The 18,111-nt window shown below is 33.7% G+C and overlaps 2 long non-coding RNA genes across 4 annotated transcripts in view; one reads left to right on the forward strand and one right to left on the reverse strand.

Annotated features, from left to right (window-relative positions):
- LOC149030958 (uncharacterized) overlaps positions 1-18,111 on the forward strand; it is a 70,405-nt gene that overhangs the window by 13,520 nt on the left and 38,774 nt on the right. Inside the window, exon 1 of one of the 3 annotated variants that reach the window (XR_016178234.1) lies at positions 1,916-2,125. The exons of the other annotated variants lie outside the window; for them this stretch is intronic. This is a non-coding gene — a long non-coding RNA (uncharacterized LOC149030958). Of the gene's footprint in view, positions 1-1,915; positions 2,126-18,111 lie in introns of those variants that run through there. 3 annotated transcript variants of the gene reach the window in all.
- The window catches only part of LOC149030959 (uncharacterized), a 107,773-nt gene that overhangs the window by 12,721 nt on the left and 76,941 nt on the right, over positions 1-18,111 (reverse strand). The gene's annotated exons all lie outside the window — the stretch shown is intronic.

The raw sequence follows: 18,111 nt of genomic DNA on the forward strand, positions 1-18,111 counted from the left end.
GAGAGAGAGAAGGAGAGAGAGTGAGTGAGTGAGTTTATGTGTTTGCTGGAGGGAATATTTGGAGGCATCGTTGAGGATGGTTAATCCTTTGAGGAATACGACTCGTCCAGGATATTTTGTAGTTCTCCGGAGGTCTCTCAAACTCTGGGAGGGGCTCGAAGGTTGGACTCCAGGACGCAGTGCCGCATAATAAGCATTATCCCTTCCGTTATAATCGCACGATCGGACGCTTTCTCTCGTTCAGGGCTGTGCGTTCTCTGGCCCTTTGTTTGCGGAGATGCTTTTTCGGGAAAAGTGTGAGAAAGAGAGAAAGGAAGAGAGAGGGAAAGGGAAAGAGAGAAAAAAAGAGAGAGGGTGGCTAAAAGATGGAAAGAAAAAAGGGAGAAGAGATACAGGAATCGAGAGAGAAAAAGGGAGAGAGCGAGATAGATAGAAACCAACTCCCCCTAGAAATGAAAACGACGACGAATGCTAAACGATCCCTCAACCTCAGGCCAACCCTCGGCAACCCTCTTTTTCTCGTGTTTCTCCACGTTGTACGGCCTCGCTGATAGGGCAAAACTCTGGCCTACGTCGTTGATGCGAGACTCATCGCAAAAGATGGCTGCTCTGCCTTCCATTGTCCCGCCCGTTATGGTTAGGCACTTTGAAATATTATGTTGGTTGTACCATCATCTTCATCTTCATCGTCGTCGTCGTCGTCGTCGTTGTCGTCATAGATAATTCGACCATGAGATTCGAAAGAATCGTTCTACGACGACAATGAAACGATATCATTGAGAATGTCATCAAAGACGATGATCATGGCAAACGACGCCGAACTGTAGGAAAGTAGTCCCTTTGTCGGAAAACTTTCCTTTCGGTTAATTTTTAATTAATTTTCAGACCCCTCCCCAGTGTCCATCGAACCATTTTACGCTTTTACAACCCTCCGTGTTTTTCTCTCCACGTGTGTGTTAAAGTTTTTTTTTTCCTTTTCTTACTGTTCTTACACGATTCTTTTATCTTTATTTTTTCTGTTTTAAATCGTAATCAATTTAGTAACTATATGACTTTAAATTTCTTAACAATTTCTTTCTTACACGCTTTTTTTCCTTCTTTTTTGTTTTTTAAATGTTTTTTTCTTTTTTAACCTTTTTTATTTTTTACTTTCTTTTTGTTATTTTTATTTTTTTTATAAAGAATCAATGGGGGCCTTTTCAAACTTGCATCGATATTACCTTTCCGTTCTCGATTAGCTCGTCTCGAAGCCCGATGGATTCAGGTAACATCGTGGCTAGCTCACTGCATGACTCGTTACTTCGTCGTGGTGCGGTTCACGCTTGACGTTTGCAGAGCTTTCTCTCTCTCTCTCTCTCTCTCATCTGTGCTGGCACGATACCGATCGATAGGATTAGCTCGGTACGATGAACAGACCGAGAGAAGCGGCCGATCGAACTATCTAACGATCCAATCCTATATTCGGGAAATCTTTCATTGAGTCGCCTAAACGCGATCGATCACGTTCACGATTACGTCGAGTACTAGTTCTAGTCAAGGCAAGAATTTCTTTTTTCTTTTTCTTTTCTTCATTTTTTCATCTTTTTATTTTTTATTTCTTCCTTTTACCTCTTTTTCTTCATATAAACGAATTACAACCGAAACGATTGAATGATGAAAACTACTAATAAATTTGTTTCTCGATAAACAAATAAATGCGATTATCGCTTCGAGATCAAACCATTTTACTCGACACGATTCTCGTTTAATCTTTTTTTCTCTGCTTTTATAAAAATTCACTTTCAGAAATGGATCGTTCTATATTCCGTATCGTTGCGCGGTTAGCTCGAGCGTTGAATCGTTGTTCGATCGTTTGACCGTCTTGTTTGTTATTTTGGTGTACACGTACGAGTTAGTAACACAGTTGCTTCGAAGACTTGGCGATGATCGAACGTGTTACCATTTAGTCACGTATTTATGTAATGCTTTTGTGAAAACTTATTTCTTATCGTTTTCATTGCAATGTTTTTTAACGTTTAAGTATAACAATTTAGTGTACCAATACAAAGAAAATATCACGTGTAATTAGAACGTCAATTGATGTTTTTAGTTTAAAGAATAATAAGAAGAAACTCAATGTTTGAAGGTAAGATCATCTATCTGAATTATAGATGTTTTATTAATGTAAAATAAATTTAAATTATGTAAGCGAATGATTTTCAATCACATGCAGGGGTTAATATCAATGCGGTCTGAATGTATGAAAGTGACAAAAACGATGCTGTAAAATTAAGCCCAATTGAGCTGGCGATTGTAACGATTCTTTACTTCGTTCCTTTTTTCTTTCTTTTTTAGAGTTTTTTTTACTTTTTATTGAATTTTTATTACCTTACGCTATATTAAACTTTTATCAATTTATTTACACCGATTAAATGAGGCCCATATGGTACCCACTCATTCATATTCGATGTTCGTGAGTCGGCCTTTCAGTAAATTTCGTAGAAATAGATCGATTACATTGGTCAAAAAAAGAACGTCAACAAAATCGTAGAGAAAAAGTGGACGAGCTCGTTTTTTTTGGAAGGCGGTCGGGAACATTTGTATTTACGTGACTGTGCTTGACACATACACATTTACTTGTATTTGTTTGCATTTATGCGTACGTGTGTGCGTATACGATCGTGTTCGTGTATATGTCATGTATCGTACGTTCTGAATCAGAATCACAGGTACTGTTACGGAATTACGTTTGCTACTGTGTATAGGTTATAGTATTCTCCCTTTATCGACGTGTTATTGCCGATAGGTCGACTGTGTTTCACTCATATGCAATTGTGTGCTTCGTTCACTTGCATTTCAAAGTTTTATTTAACTGGTAATATTTTTATTTTGCATGTTTACTTTTGTTTTATTTTTCTAAACTTTTTAAGATTCTTGCAAATTCATTTGTTGAAGATCTAGTTATAATAACTTAGGACTCACAAGAATTTAATTTTTATAATTGTAAGAATTCATTAAGTATTGTATTTGATATTTAACTTGGATTTTCGATTATAGAAGGTCTTTTAGTCGTGACAGGAAGTAACCGAGAAGAAAAAAAGGATCAGAAAATTCGTCTTTGAAGTATTATAAATAAATCGTAGGATAGTCGACGATTAGTTAGGATTATGATCGCAATGGGTTCGATAAAACGTGAGCGTTAATGTCGAAGGTTATACGGTATAGGTTTATCGAAAATAAACGGTGAAAATCGTTTAAATTCCTGTATATCGTGCTTGCCCATATTGAGTCGGTAATCGATTATTCGAAAAAGAAGAAATATTAGCGGTCATTCGATAATAATTCAGTACAGCTTAATGTAGGAGGTACTTTATTGCTAATATGTTCATTAACTTTTCCATGAAGGTTATAATTTGTGTACAGGCATAGGATATACATTTATGTATAAATTCATACATATGTACATACATATGCATTTATATAAAGCGGAAAAGATCATTGCCACATTTCATCAGAAACAACAGAACGATGTTCGACTCTATTTTATCCATTCAAAAGGAATTTTTGATTGACAACGAAACGCCATTTGACAGAATATCGAGCGATCCTGTTAGATAGGAATAGTGTGCGATTAATTACGAAGTTTATTACAAAAGAAGAGAAATAGTACAGTCTTGTTCGATGGAACGTCTGATTTAGGATTTATAAAAAGCTTAATTTATGTGACACGGAGCACAAACATACCATTCACACAATGCATGAGAAATGTGGCCAGCTCGCGTTACCTTTCACCTTGATCGATTTGGAGTTTCCCTTTCGCTTTCTATCTTCGAATTAACACCGATCCAAATATGCATCCACGTAACCACCTTCTTTAGTTATTTATTTTCATTTACATTTTACTTGCTATTTCGAATAACAACTATTATTTTTTTTTATTCAAAATAATGCTTCCCTTTCGGGATACATGGGGAATAACAACTATTATTAGAATCAAATGAATAATTTTATATTATCAAAAAGAATAAAAATTATTGTGATCCAAATAGTTACGATACATGTAATTAATAGCCTATTGAATTTATGATAATATCGAGTTTTGATTAATTCATTTAAGTTATTTTAATAAAATGATCAGCAATAAATGTGTTTTAATGTGTAGTATTTGAATATAATTATAATATAACATAAAGAACGAGAATTTTTTAAGATAATGATAAGCACATAACGATGAGCTCACACCGATAACATCGAAGAGTTTGATGGAAATGAAAAAAAAAACGAGAATGAGAGAAGGACAAAAGGATGAAAAAGCGATCCATCTATCTCACATGGAAGAGATCGATGAAATCACTCATAATCCTCAACAATTATCGTATCCGGGCTTCCTTACTTTTTACGAGGTAAGAATTTTTCTGCAAATTAGATCGGAGTTCTCGATAGCTTAGTATAAAAAAAATTTCTAGTAAAAAGTTTTCAAGCAATGTTATTTATGTATATATATACTGTGTGGGAATCTAAATAGCTATATATGTATGTATATACGTGGGAGCGTGTAATACGTGTATATATTATTTACATTAAAAAAGATTAGTTAACTGATTGAAAAATTTAAAAAGGAAGCTATTGTTAGATGTAGATAAAATAAAAAATAAATAAATTGGAATAAAATGCCATAGGCTACGATGGATGGTCTAATCAGTAATAATCTGTCGAACTTTACAAAACTGCATAATTATTTTCGTAGGTTTTCCGTAAATGCTTAATATTATTTTATATTATAAAACAATCGTTATATTTTTTATCGTTTCGATAGAAGGACGATATTTGTTTGAAGGGCATTTTTCAAAAAATTCCCGAATAAATAATATCATTTATTAAAATTGTTTATTTCTAATAACTCATGAAATAATTAATATAAGTAATATAACGAATTTAAGTATCACGTTCAATTATTTATTATAGTATTATTAATATTTTGAGTACCTAGTTCATTCGATTTTTTTTAGTAGAGGTGACTATGAAACTTGAATTATTTTTAAACAACATCCAACGCAATGTAGTAAACGATGATTAAAAAAAAAAAAAATGAAAAGAAAATAAAAGAATAAAAAAATGAAAATAAAAAAAATCCAATAGCTTTTACCTAGACTTTCACTGAACGATACTCGCGCATACATATTTATGGTTTGTCTTCGATATATTTTACACATACGCGTTTTTAAAATACAATACATGCGTCACATGTCTTCATAACAAACAATTCCATAAACACGAATCGAACTATTGAGTAATATTTTTCAAGAAACCTCTATTAATGGTTTCCTACGGATTATACATATTTGTTACAGTTATAATAGTAAGTGATACGTTTTTATATTGCATTAAATAAACTCGGTTATCGATAAGTTAAGTAAATTTCAATACGGATCAAAAAATCTAGCTCAATATTTACGATTGTTCGATAGTTTTAATCAATTTCTTTTTATCGAGGAATAATCGTACTTCTTTTTTTATAGCGTAGCACTATTGTAATCCGATAAAAATAAATATACTTGTTTATAAATATTATTTAAATTTAATAAAATAAAAAAAAGTATCTATATTTTCAAGTAACAAGGAATACTATCATTTTGATATTTTATTCCCTTTAGCGAATGCCAATGAATAAGTAAGTTTCAGAAACATGTAACTACCATGTTAACGAGTAATGTTTAACGAGAATACATAAACTGTAAAACATTTATAAGTTCGTTATAAATATTTTAGAATGTTTGAGAAACAAATTCCAAGCTACTTTCGCCGACGGCTATGACAGAATATTTTTCAGTACCGCCGGCGAGATTCTCGACTAATAATATTCCGCATTAATATTAATTTTATTAATATATTTATTTTATTAGACACAATGAAATTATATCATTAAAAAATTTGATAGACTTCTTATTTTTCTTTACATTGATCAATGACTTGATATTTAGAATATTTGAAGTTAGAAAAAGAATCATGGTCATTTACAAATATACTTGTATTTTTAATCAAAACATGTACGTTAAATCTATTTAATTAACTATTTATTAATTTTTTGAAATATAAAAAAACAATGTATATTAAACTACTGCATAATATGGACCAACGCAAATTGCGAACCCGACGGAAAGTACGTGAAAATAAAAAAGAACATATTTCTATAAAATTGTTATCATGGAAAATATTCCTGTCAATCAAAAAATACTTTTTTTCGAAGTGAAGCTTACAAGAAAATTATTTTTATATTACTCAACAGTCCTTTTTTATTTTATGATAGACTTTACTAACTTTTTCATTTACAAAATTATGATATAATTAAGATATTACTTATTCGAATATTGCAGAATATTTCAGTTTGAATGAGAAAAAGAAATTAATTATTTATTTTAGATAATTAATTTGATCTTTACGGCTAGAACAAAGTTTCTCGTAATTCTTTTGTTTTTTTTTGTTAATTATAATAAAGTACTTTTATTAAATAAATATTGTTTTGTATTTTTCGAAGAAGTGTTGCGTAATTTCTGTCCATTCCAAGAAACTTTGTAAGTACTCGTGGGTGGAAACACGGGAAGAAAGAAAATGGACGAGACTCGTGAGGCCGCCATAAAAATACGGTGATTTCAACCGACGGCAGGCGCAAGTTCGGCTTTCTTCTCGCGTATCGATTCGCCTCCATTTTTTCCCATGTAAAATGGAAGACGTCGTGCGAAGAATTAAAAGGAAGAGTTTTCCTATTAAAATCTTATAGAATTAACTACTTATGAATATATTGTCGTTGTACAATCAATAATGTTTTGTCGATTTTTATCAGGATAAATTAAACATAAATTATTATGATCCTTTTACATATTATGTATTTTTAGATTTAGAACGATATTTAATGAAAATGAAGAAATAGAAAAAAAAAAGAACGAGAATCCATATTTTCCGACCTATTCCAACCGATTTGTTTTTTCATGATAATGAGAGAAAAAATGAGTATCCTTTGAGGTAGGTAGTTATTATAAAACAAACATTTACATCCGAGAAAAATTTATCTTCATAGTCTTTATCGCGTTTGAAACTGGTTGAATATAAAAAGGAAATCGAGAGGAAATCCATAATCGAAAAAAAGCGCGGGTATAACCTCCGGGCTAGCAGATAGCAGAGAGTTCTTCTTCACTTTATCCGCGATCAGAAAGTGAAAGGGAATCGCACTTTCGGTTATCGATGGGAAAACGAAAACGCGAACTACACTTCGTCGGTACCGTGTGAACGGCAGATTTTTATATGATCTGGCTGATATTAATTGGGCTGTATTGTACCGATGGAAATTCAGATTAATCGAAATAAACAACTACAATATATATATATATATATATTTAATATTTGTACGTGAGTACGTTTGTACCCCGAGTAATTCTGCTGAAAATATTTTGGCAAATATATTAAATAGGTATCGATCGATTGATCAGTTTTAACTTTATAATTATCTATAAGAGAAGTTGAACAATATTTTTCTTATTTTAAGTAAGTGAAATAGGATAATAAAAAAATATTGAATTTTAGGAGAACGAAGTAAAAGGTAAAAGGATAAAGTTATTCGTAAGGTTCAACCTTTTAACGATCAGATAAAACTACATCGGTACAAAATAGAATCAGTACACGGAATCTGAACGGTACCTGTTGAATTTTTCAAAAACATCAAGAGTTATATACGTGATGATAAAGTCCATGTTAAAGTCATTATTTTCTCGAGAAAAGACAGGATATTGACATCTCTATAAAAGTCCTGTCAAATGCCGATGACTCTTGAATTTTTACAACCAAACATTTTTACGATTTTTTATCATGAACCGATTATTGAATGCTCGACGTCATTGACTTATTTTTATAATTAAAAAATATAATTTATTTTCCGAATCGAGTCAAATATTGAAATTAAAATGAAAGGAAGAAAAGAGTTTATATACATACGTATATATATAGAAGAAATCTCTCAAAAATTAATTTATAGAATATAGAAATATTAGAAATTATTGCAAAACAATTTGTAAAATGTTTTGTTATTCTTAAACCCTATATTTCTTTTCTTCTCTCATTATTTTTCTACACACAAATATTAATAAAAAAATGTTGTAGTAACACTGTCGTAACACTGATTTATCACCTAAACGAAATAATATTAAACGATTGTAAAAATACTTTTAATAAACTGAAACAGAGAGAGAGAGGGAGAGAGAGAGAGAGAGCGTACGATCTACCGAGTTCGACGAATTTTAAAGACTGAGAAGTATGTCATGTGAGTCCCAAGTTTCGTGGGACCGTGAGAATATTCTTCTGTGGGCCGGCCAATCGCGGACAGTGGCGAGAACGAGTTCGTCTCCTCTTCGTGGGGGATATTCTTCTGCCACTTCTACCACACACACGAACCACTACACATGTGTTCACGTACATGCTAACTAGATGAAACTTGTACAGGCATGGATTCTTTTTATAATAGAGTTATTTATAAATCAGAGATTTATTTTGAATTTATAATGAATATTATTTCATTTTATTCATTTTTAATAATATTTTTTATATAAATCAGTCAATATCATCAAGACATAGTATCAATAATATATTGAAATTTAAGACAGTGAATTTAAAGATAAATCAGAGACACTATATTTTATTTATGAAGAAGGTTAAGAATATGTTCTTGTATTTATGTACAAAAAAAGAGTTCTATGATTCATTGTATATGTATAATCTCTACTGATGTGAATGAAGAGTTAGGCAGTGTGAGTAAAGGGATGCTATACAGATTTCGGAATATTTGTCGTGCATGTAAAGCAAATATTAATAAAACGTAATATCTTTTGACGTGAGTGTATGAAAACGTAGTAGGTGAGCCGGAGGCGAAAAGTTCGGAGCTGATCTTTCTTCCTTTCGTTTTAATATTGGAATTGCAGAAGAACATTCAACGAGCGCACTTCCACCACGCTTTCCGCACAATGTTTTTCGTTATGAGCAATTCGTAATTAAGACTCGGCTTTTGGAGATCGACGAATTGCGCTATTAATCGTTAGTGCGAGCGCATGGTTTTATAGTCGAGAGACAAATCGATGAATATCACATTTCTATCTGTGTAGTAAATGACAGGTTGGTCGATAGCAATTAAGGGATAAAAACGTTAATGAGGAGAAATTAAGGTAATTATCGTAATGAGATTGCTATCAATAATGATCCTTTTTTACATATATATGTATAATATTCAAAGTATATCTAAATGCTATAATTTTTAACGCTAAAAAATATTTCACTTCTACAGAGAGAAAACAGACATTAACGTTTATTCAATTTGAACTTAATATAATCACTTAGCGTAAAGAATAAGTAATTGCATTAAATCGTGCAAGAAGTAAAGAATGTAAAAGTATATAATTTTAACAAATTATATACTTTTACATTCTTTACTTTGTAATCGCTAATTATTATTAATGAAATTTGTGTATTTTGCAAAATGTATATACGCTTTTAAATCTGTTTCTTCTTCTATTTCCTCGAAAAAAAGCTTGTGCATTAAAATATCTAACGCTATTTCAGATATGTGTCAGAGAATTCTGGCGTTCATGTACGACGTGTGTGCCCAAGGCAAATACGTTTGATGCGGGATTTTCGGTTTTACACAATATGCACGTGGAATTTCGATCGATTTTACTCAAATTGGAACTCGAACCATAACCCAACGATTGGATAATGCTATTCGAGACACTAGCTAGGTATGAGAACCTTTCGAGTAGACAGCATAACACGTTTCTCTTGTGAAGAAACATCTGGCAGAGTCAGCAAGACCCTCTTTCAATTTCTTCATCTTATTTATTATGCATCCTTTTATTCGTACCATCAAGCTCATGCCCTTATTATTTACTTATTAATCTTATACAAAAACAATTATAAATGATGAACTTCTTATCTTTTTTAAATCTCAATATCTTAAGAGATAAAAATTTAGGACTAGGTTTGAAAATTATCATTAACATTAATAGTTCGTAAAAATCTCTAAGAAACTAAAATTAAATTTCTCTTAGCTAAAAGAGTGTGTTGCGTTTCCTAAAAGAATTTCCTTTTCCTAGAGCTGAGAAAAATAGCGGAAAGGAGAGTACTCTCAGTGACGTAATTTTATTCCCTTCTTTCTCTCTCTTTCTCTTTCCTTTTCTTTTTCTAAAGACAGAAGACCAACGACGCCGCTATCATTTTATTATCTCCTTGTTTTACAACGAGTCAAATAAGTTATTCCGACGGTTCAGCTTCGTGGAGAGTTTTAACGGTACGCAACTGAAAATGGTGGAAAATAGCGCGGGGCGTCAAGCTAGTATAACGGTCGTATAAATTCCACGAAATTGCCCGATGCTCGTTTGTGATGTGTGCCAGCTCAGTCGGAGAAAGAGAGGGAGAGATAGATAGAAAGAAAGAGAGAGAGAGAGAGAGAGAGAGAGAGAGAGAGAGAGACAAAGCATAGAAAAAAAAAGAAAACGATCGGTCGTCGGCCAATAGAAGAGGGGGTTCAAGGGAGAAAGGATGAACGGAACAGAGTGAAAAGTTGAAGAAAAACCGTGGCAGTGTTTACTGGAACCGGTCGTGGAAAAAACTTTTCAGACGGCGGCTTTTGAATGGTCGTCGATCGTTCGGCGAACTCTGCTAGCTCGTTTCACGATGCTCGGATTTACGGCGTCTCTGTCTCTCTCTCTTTCTCTCTTTCTCTTCTCGTCCTCCATTTTTCCTTTTTTTCTATTTTTTATCGGCAAATTCATCATAAATTTATCGAGTATCATTTAACGCGACACACTTTTCCAACGAGCGGAACCGCATAAAACTGGACCCCTTTTTTAAATAAGATAAAGTTTACTGCGTAAACTGATGACTTAAGAAAGATATCAATTTTTTTGTGATTACACAGCTAGGATAATTATTAAGTTATTTAGCAGAAAATATTATACGTACTTAACACGAATGAGCGTATACGTGTGAATGTGCGTATGAAAATATCGTAAGTTTACAATACATGTATTTGATTCACATGGACGTGTATGTGTAGGTAAATGTGTGTAACATTGTACGTTCACAATTACTTATGAGTGAAAAGAAATCATAATACAATTGATAAACATAAATAAAATTAAAAATTGATTACTCGTTTATATAATTTTTATAGTCGATTAAACGTATTTTATGATGAGTTTTTAGTTAGCAAACGGTGCTATATCGATCGCTTTGATTTACATCGAGACATACCTAATTATCAGGCAATTTAATGAAATCACGAATTTAGCATTCTCCCTCTCTGATTATTATCAGATATCGGTTTAATAATACGATATATTCATCTGATTTCAATACTTATTTTCAGTCTATATAAATTAACGAATATTCTATATATAGTACGTTTATATGAACGACAACGTCTAATTATCCCGTTTCTCCAAATCACAGTTGTAGGTACTAATTAGCTATTATCAATCGCGTAATACTTTCGGAGCGTACCACGTGTGAATCATCTGCTTGAAAAAAAGAGGTAAAAAACTCCATTAATTTAATGAAATCATCTCCTTAATGTGGTTTAGGGAAACCATTCGTGCTTTCATTGATTTACTTCGTTATCAGAAGGTGAACATAAACGTACATGCAACAGAACGAATTGTTTACCTTTAACATTTACGAGTATCGTTTGAAGAGATCAAATGTTCCGTGATACGTGTGATGAAAACCACTTTTTTACGTTACACTTCTTTTTTCCATTTTTTTTTTGTTATAAAATTGTAATCATTTTTGATTCAGAAATGAAACGAAAGTTAATCATTCCGTCGGTTGTCGTAGTTAATCGATTCGAACAATTTCCGTAATGTGCGGTTAGATGGTCGATGCAAATTAAAAAGCGAAAACATATTGAAAGCGTTTCACTCAAGAAAGTTTGATGCGGTTCACGAAGGTGTATGTACGCAGAGAGTGATGTTGGGGTGGTGAGGGGATGAGTTGCTGGTGGAGGTAGGAGGAGGTGGCGTTTGAGTTTTCGATCGGAAACCGGGTAGCGCCGTCGTGCAAGGTAATGCGATTAACGCCATGCAAAATTGAACCTCTTTGAGCAACGCGTCGTTCGTTCGGTTGATGATGCAACGCAGTTAGCCCTTCGTGAAGTGGCGTTTGAAGGTGGAGATCGTCACGTCGGAGAACGAATACCACCAACTCCTATGTGTATACCAACCTTCGAAGTGTCGAGATTTCTCATGATGTCACAAACGCGAAGATTTATCTCCACCGAGCCGTAAGGATGTTTGAGTTCTCGATTGCACACGTTATCCTGATTTGATAGAATTATACGTTGCACGATATGTTGTTTCTTTTCAATGAGAAATGCTTCCCTTTCTCACACTTTCTTTCTTTCTTTCTTTCTCTTTTACATAAATATTGATTCAAAATTATAGAAAAAATACTTATTGCATTTCCTGAATTGAAACTCTCGATTGCTGATAAATGTTTATTAATAAAGACATTTTATATGTTTCAAATAAAAGTAATAAGAATTAACAAGCTAATTAAAGAACTACGATCCTTGATATTTATTAACGTTAACGACCAGCCAATTACTTCGCCTTTTATTTGTTAGCAAATTAAGATTCAATATGTATTCGTCGCGTCATCGTTGTCGACTTTGGTCTCGTGATTCGATACGTGTAAACGCTTGGTAAATGAAAGAAATTGAGATTAAAAAAATGTCATTTAAGTGTAAAAGAGTTCATCGTTAGATGACGTCACTATGTTACCCTTTCTCCCTCTATACGGCATTCATTAATTTTGAAGTCAATTTCGTCTAAACAGTGCTTTCCTGTAGACAGCTGAATATTACGCGGTCAACGTTGAACAAGCGAACGGTGGAATAAATAGATAATTAGCAGCTCATAGAAAGAAGTGATAATTTTTGCGTTTTCCACTCTCATTAATCTTTCCTCTCTCTCTTTCTTTTTTTCCCTTCCTTTGCCAATTGACTCCAACTCTATCTCTCATTACCGAGGAAGAAAAAAAAGGGAAGAATTAGCGACCGTACTTATGCTTATGTTTTGATAGATATTCATAACGATGTTTACATGCACGAGTAAACCACCATTGGAATTCTTGGATTATTATATAAGCGATAAAAAATTTGGTAGATCGATCAAAATATTTGTAATTATTGTCATATATCCATCTATTGTTAATTTCCAATAGTATAGATTTAAAAATATTATTTAGTGCCGGTTAGTGGTGATCCTCACACTAGTAGTCTTCATCAAAAATATATATATCTACCCAATATGAGATATCTTTGTTACGTAAAACTCAATAGATGCAATGCTGAGAAGACAAAGGAGTCAGGGTACGATGGTAAAATCGGTATTCGGAAGAGGGCGCATCGTAATTCCGAAGACACAGAGAATATATATCAGTAGAAGGTGGCCACAAATGGAACCCTTAATACGTTGGCATTGTACGTTAGATTGGAATCACCCTGAGCGATTCTCGGTTGGTTTCATCGGTCGAGAGATTGAAACCATTTCGATGAGCATAACCACCGTCGAGTTTCGTTCGTTTTCGATGGAGACGATCGGGATGACCCGATTGGTTGCTTTGATTCACCCAGTGTTCATTATGGGACCTGGACTTAAACGTTAGTATAAGGTGTGTCCTACAAAAATACAGGTTTCCAATAACCGATATAGTCTTTTCTCTCTATTTATCTTTTTCTTTTCCTCTCCTTTATCTTTTTCATTCTCTTATGCCTATTCTTTCCTAACCCCTTTTTGTTCTTATTTGATGGCACAGAGAAATAATACATTATGCGCGAAAGAAGTACCACTTATTTCTAGTTTTCCTCTCTGTTAGTCTATCATTCTTTTTCTATAGTCACCACCGACAGGCATCATCTCATGCCATCTTTGTTCTGCTTTCTCTCTATTTGTTTATCTCTCTTTCCTACTCTTTATTTATCTATCTGTATGTTTTGCTTATCTTTTTCTTCTTCTTTTTTAAAAAAGTTTAATACAAGTATTATTTCAGTTTACGTTTCCGAAGTTCTCCGATCAACAAACAAACTAGGAATCATTCTTTTTTTCTCTTAAATCCGTCAATCTCTTGTAATTTGTTTTGTTGAATTTAAATCAAATGAATACTTGATTGAGAATGAATTATTTGATCAGTTTGAAAAAATTATTACTTTTACATGTTAAACTAGTAATCTTATAGATAGTCGCTAGATTTTGGCCCAGACACAGAGTCAATCGAGATTATCCGTTAGTTGAATGGTAAAGCATAAATGTTGAGCATATTGCCAATTTCACAGGTGCATGAGCTTCGAAATGGGTTATGCTGTGTTACCATAGGGATTCGTAGTAGCGCACGGCCGTGCGTAATATCGGTCATTGACAGCGATAGTGTTCCGCAATGTTCCAGAGAATGTGCGTTCATGGTCACGCACATACTGGGTGATACTAAGGTTGGTTTACCATTAGATCCTATGATATCTGACCGAGGAATTAACTAGAACAGCTTACATATGTTACTTCTATACGGATCATTACGTTTTTGTTAAATGGCATGTACTATGGATATTAATTATTTATTAAATTATTATACTAATAAAAACTTATTAATTCCTTAATTAAATAGGATTAGTGTATTTTAACTCAACTAAATTGATTTATTTATCATGTATAATGCTAACATTTTATAATATATATTACTAAATTTTCAATCCCAAAATTTCAATCTACTTGTATATAGATGAATATACCTATGTATGCATATCTATGATTCAATTTCAATCGAAAATGACTCGTTTGACATTCGAGAGTAATGATCGGATCTATTAGGCTTACACAAACGTAATGCGGGGAATTGCATACCGGACAACAAGTATCACCCAGTATATAGTTCGGTCGTATGTATATAGTCGTTAACGTGGCACACGTACACACGGTAACAGTGAACCACAGGTTTGTAGGAGAAAGTGAGAGGGGTGATACGCCAGGCGTTAATTGGTTCAGTGTCAAGGTCAAACCTCTCTCGCGCGTCATCGCATTATCATCGATTATTGGACATATCTCGTGGTTGTGTAACTCTAAGTATATGTGTTTCTGTATGAGACTGATATTACAAAGACCGATAAGACGATGATGAGATAGTGGGCCATAATATGATATAGTTACTGCCGAATCGATTGCCCAGTGTAATCATGTGTAAGTTAACCTCACTAATAATGTTCCGTTAGGGAAGTATATCGATGAGCTTTCATTGTCCAACACGTTCATTGTTTCGTTACTTAACTATACGCTCTGTTGTATACGTACCGATAGATTCAACAGGCTGAGATTTATAGTGCTGAGTCTATATAAAGTTCAACCAGCGTATGGGCCCAAATTCCAAAATTTAAATATTTATTGAGCTTACTTATTTTTTTTTTTAATTTTATTTTAATATTTGGAAAGTCTCTCTAAAAAAGTTGTATACTCGTCTGTTTCGATAAGATCAAAGATTTGAGATACTCACTTTAAGCATATGTAGCAATAGTAAATCTGGAGTATAAAAAGCAATTAAACATACAACTTTAAAGTATTAGAAAAAAATCTTATGGTATTTAATATTTTTAAGAATTGAGAAAGAAAGAAAGACAGAGAAAGCGAGAGAGAGAGAGAGAAGGAGAGAGAATAAGAGAGAAAAAAGAGTAAGACGACCTTGGCCTAGTATACGAAAGTAAACGCGGACATCCAAATCCACGTGGTACTTCGTGCCTTTGTCCGAAGGTCGTGGTTCACAGTATACGCGAGAAGTGAGAGTGGGATGAGTGCGCGTGAAAGAATTGCGACGAAAAAGCGAAGAATAGAAAGAATTGAGAGAGTCGGCTGGACGAGGAGCGTTGCAATAAATCGGTCAAAGCGTTCACTCGACGTTGGGAGGGGTCGTTGTATGTATATGTATGTATCTACGTCGATAGTACGTGCCTTGGCTCGAGGAGGGGTGTATACCACTACGGTGGACACAGTTTTTTCACGTCGTTTAGCTCGATTTTTTCCACTGTCAGCTGCGGGGATCGATCGAAAAGCGAACGAGACAACGGTGATTGCGTAATGGCCAGTGTGCTGTAGTGCCGATCGAAAACGAAAGTAGATGACGCGACTGGATACATATATAGACATATATACATACATAGACACATATAAACATATGCATGTACATACATATACTCATACATACATACATACTGGCTAGGGACTCAGCAGACGGACAATAACCAATCATGTGCAATTAACCTGTGACACCATGACACCTAAATACTCTGCTGTGATACCTACATAGCGGTTATGTTCCCATTATGTGGCCGTATCGACATGTGTTTCACGCCGTGCCGTGGCACGCGCGTTGTCCGCGTTCCTCCGTGCATTTCTGCGTTCTATGATATGCCAGTGCTAGGATCGAGCTTGTAGAGATCACGCATAGACTATGTATCCACCATGCCTACGATATATATGTACTATCTCTTATGGCCCGATTACGTTGGATATCCATAAGCTATAGATCGTGATTGCTTACTGCCCAATAAAGTTATTGTAATCAGGTCAATTTGCTCTTTTAAAGATACATACAATTAATTTATTAGCAAATGAATCCGATGAAGACAAAAATTGTAAAAGTTAGATTTTGATTGGATTAAAAATATCGTCACTCGGTTTGGTTGTAATATTTTGTAGAAGTAAAAGGAGGAATAAACTTATGCAAAGATCCTGCAGTCGGTGTCTTGCGAAGATAATACCTCAGACCTGTGATAGGTCAGAGGTGGTAAACTTTAGGTCAAGACCCTAGGACTCCGCTGAGTCTTTTACGACAACCTGCTAATCCTGTTTCTCGCGTTACACCCCACTTAAACGCGTCTTGTATCTTTTAACCCCAACTAACTACCTACGTAGTTCAGAAGAGCAACGGGATGGTTTGCAGACTCTGCATAAACCGGTTTCTTGCTAGAGGTCCTATAACCTTGTGTTGGGTGGTCCAGCAAATTTTGTAAGATATTTATTGTATGATGGGTAACTTTTGCAATCCAGAAATTTAGCTTTATTCATTAGAATGATGTTCATCGTGAGAACGAGACAATTTCTTAAGATATGAGGTAGCTCAAAATAAAAATTCATGGATCTCCCTTCGTCCTGGATGGTAAAGGTGAGATTGTAAGACTCTATGGAAAATAATGGATTTTATGCAAAGATAGGATAAAAGTCTTCTGAGATGATAAAAGAGTATATTTCTATTATTCAGAATTGATCACCAAAGCTGAGGCTTCTTGCATACGTAATTGTGAGATATTTTATTGACGTGTAAGGTCTGTAAATAAGAGATAGCTTTGTGCATCGTTTAATGCTAAACGAAGAAATTTAAAGAAACCAGATTCTTGAGCTGGAATTTTAAAACATGAAGGCTTGGATTGTTGGAGCGTTACGCAGACTGTGCCAGAGATCATATTAGTTGTATGCGAATATCGTACACATTATGGAATTAATGAATATATTAGAATAATGAAAGATTTTTCCAATCCTTTCATAGAGTTAAATATTTCAGCAATAATCGTTTCTTCTCAATCAAAATATATTTTATAAATTTTAGCAAGTTGTATTTAGCTAGCAATAAATTATCATAGAATAAAATAAGTTGAATGACTTCCTTGTAAACTTATTGTACAGACTCGGTGTTTTCAATGAACTCGAGAGGAATTTATACGGATCGATGCTTTTAGCTTTTGTTCAGTTATGTTTGTAAAAGCGAGACTGACTTCTGCTATTTGTCATCGAACGACAGTACGATTATTGAACGCGGCATGCAGGCTGTTGATCGTAGGAAATGAATGAAACAAGTTGCTGTACACGTTTCAATGCCGATGTAATATACTACATGAGTTTATAGTTATACCACCTTCATAATTTCAACGCATAACAGAGTATGCGAGTTATGATTTTCGTAATCATAATTAAACGTGCTTTCATTATTATTAGTATAATAGATGTCGGTTATAAATAGGATATGTAATGATTTTGTCTATTGTATCTATTGTAACCTATT

The sequence above is a fragment of the Polistes dominula genome, unplaced genomic scaffold (assembly GCF_049000335.1).
Source record: "Polistes dominula isolate Pdom_NZ unplaced genomic scaffold, Pdom_raw_medaka contig_20, whole genome shotgun sequence".
In the NCBI taxonomy this organism is placed as follows: domain Eukaryota; kingdom Metazoa; phylum Arthropoda; class Insecta; order Hymenoptera; family Vespidae; genus Polistes; species Polistes dominula.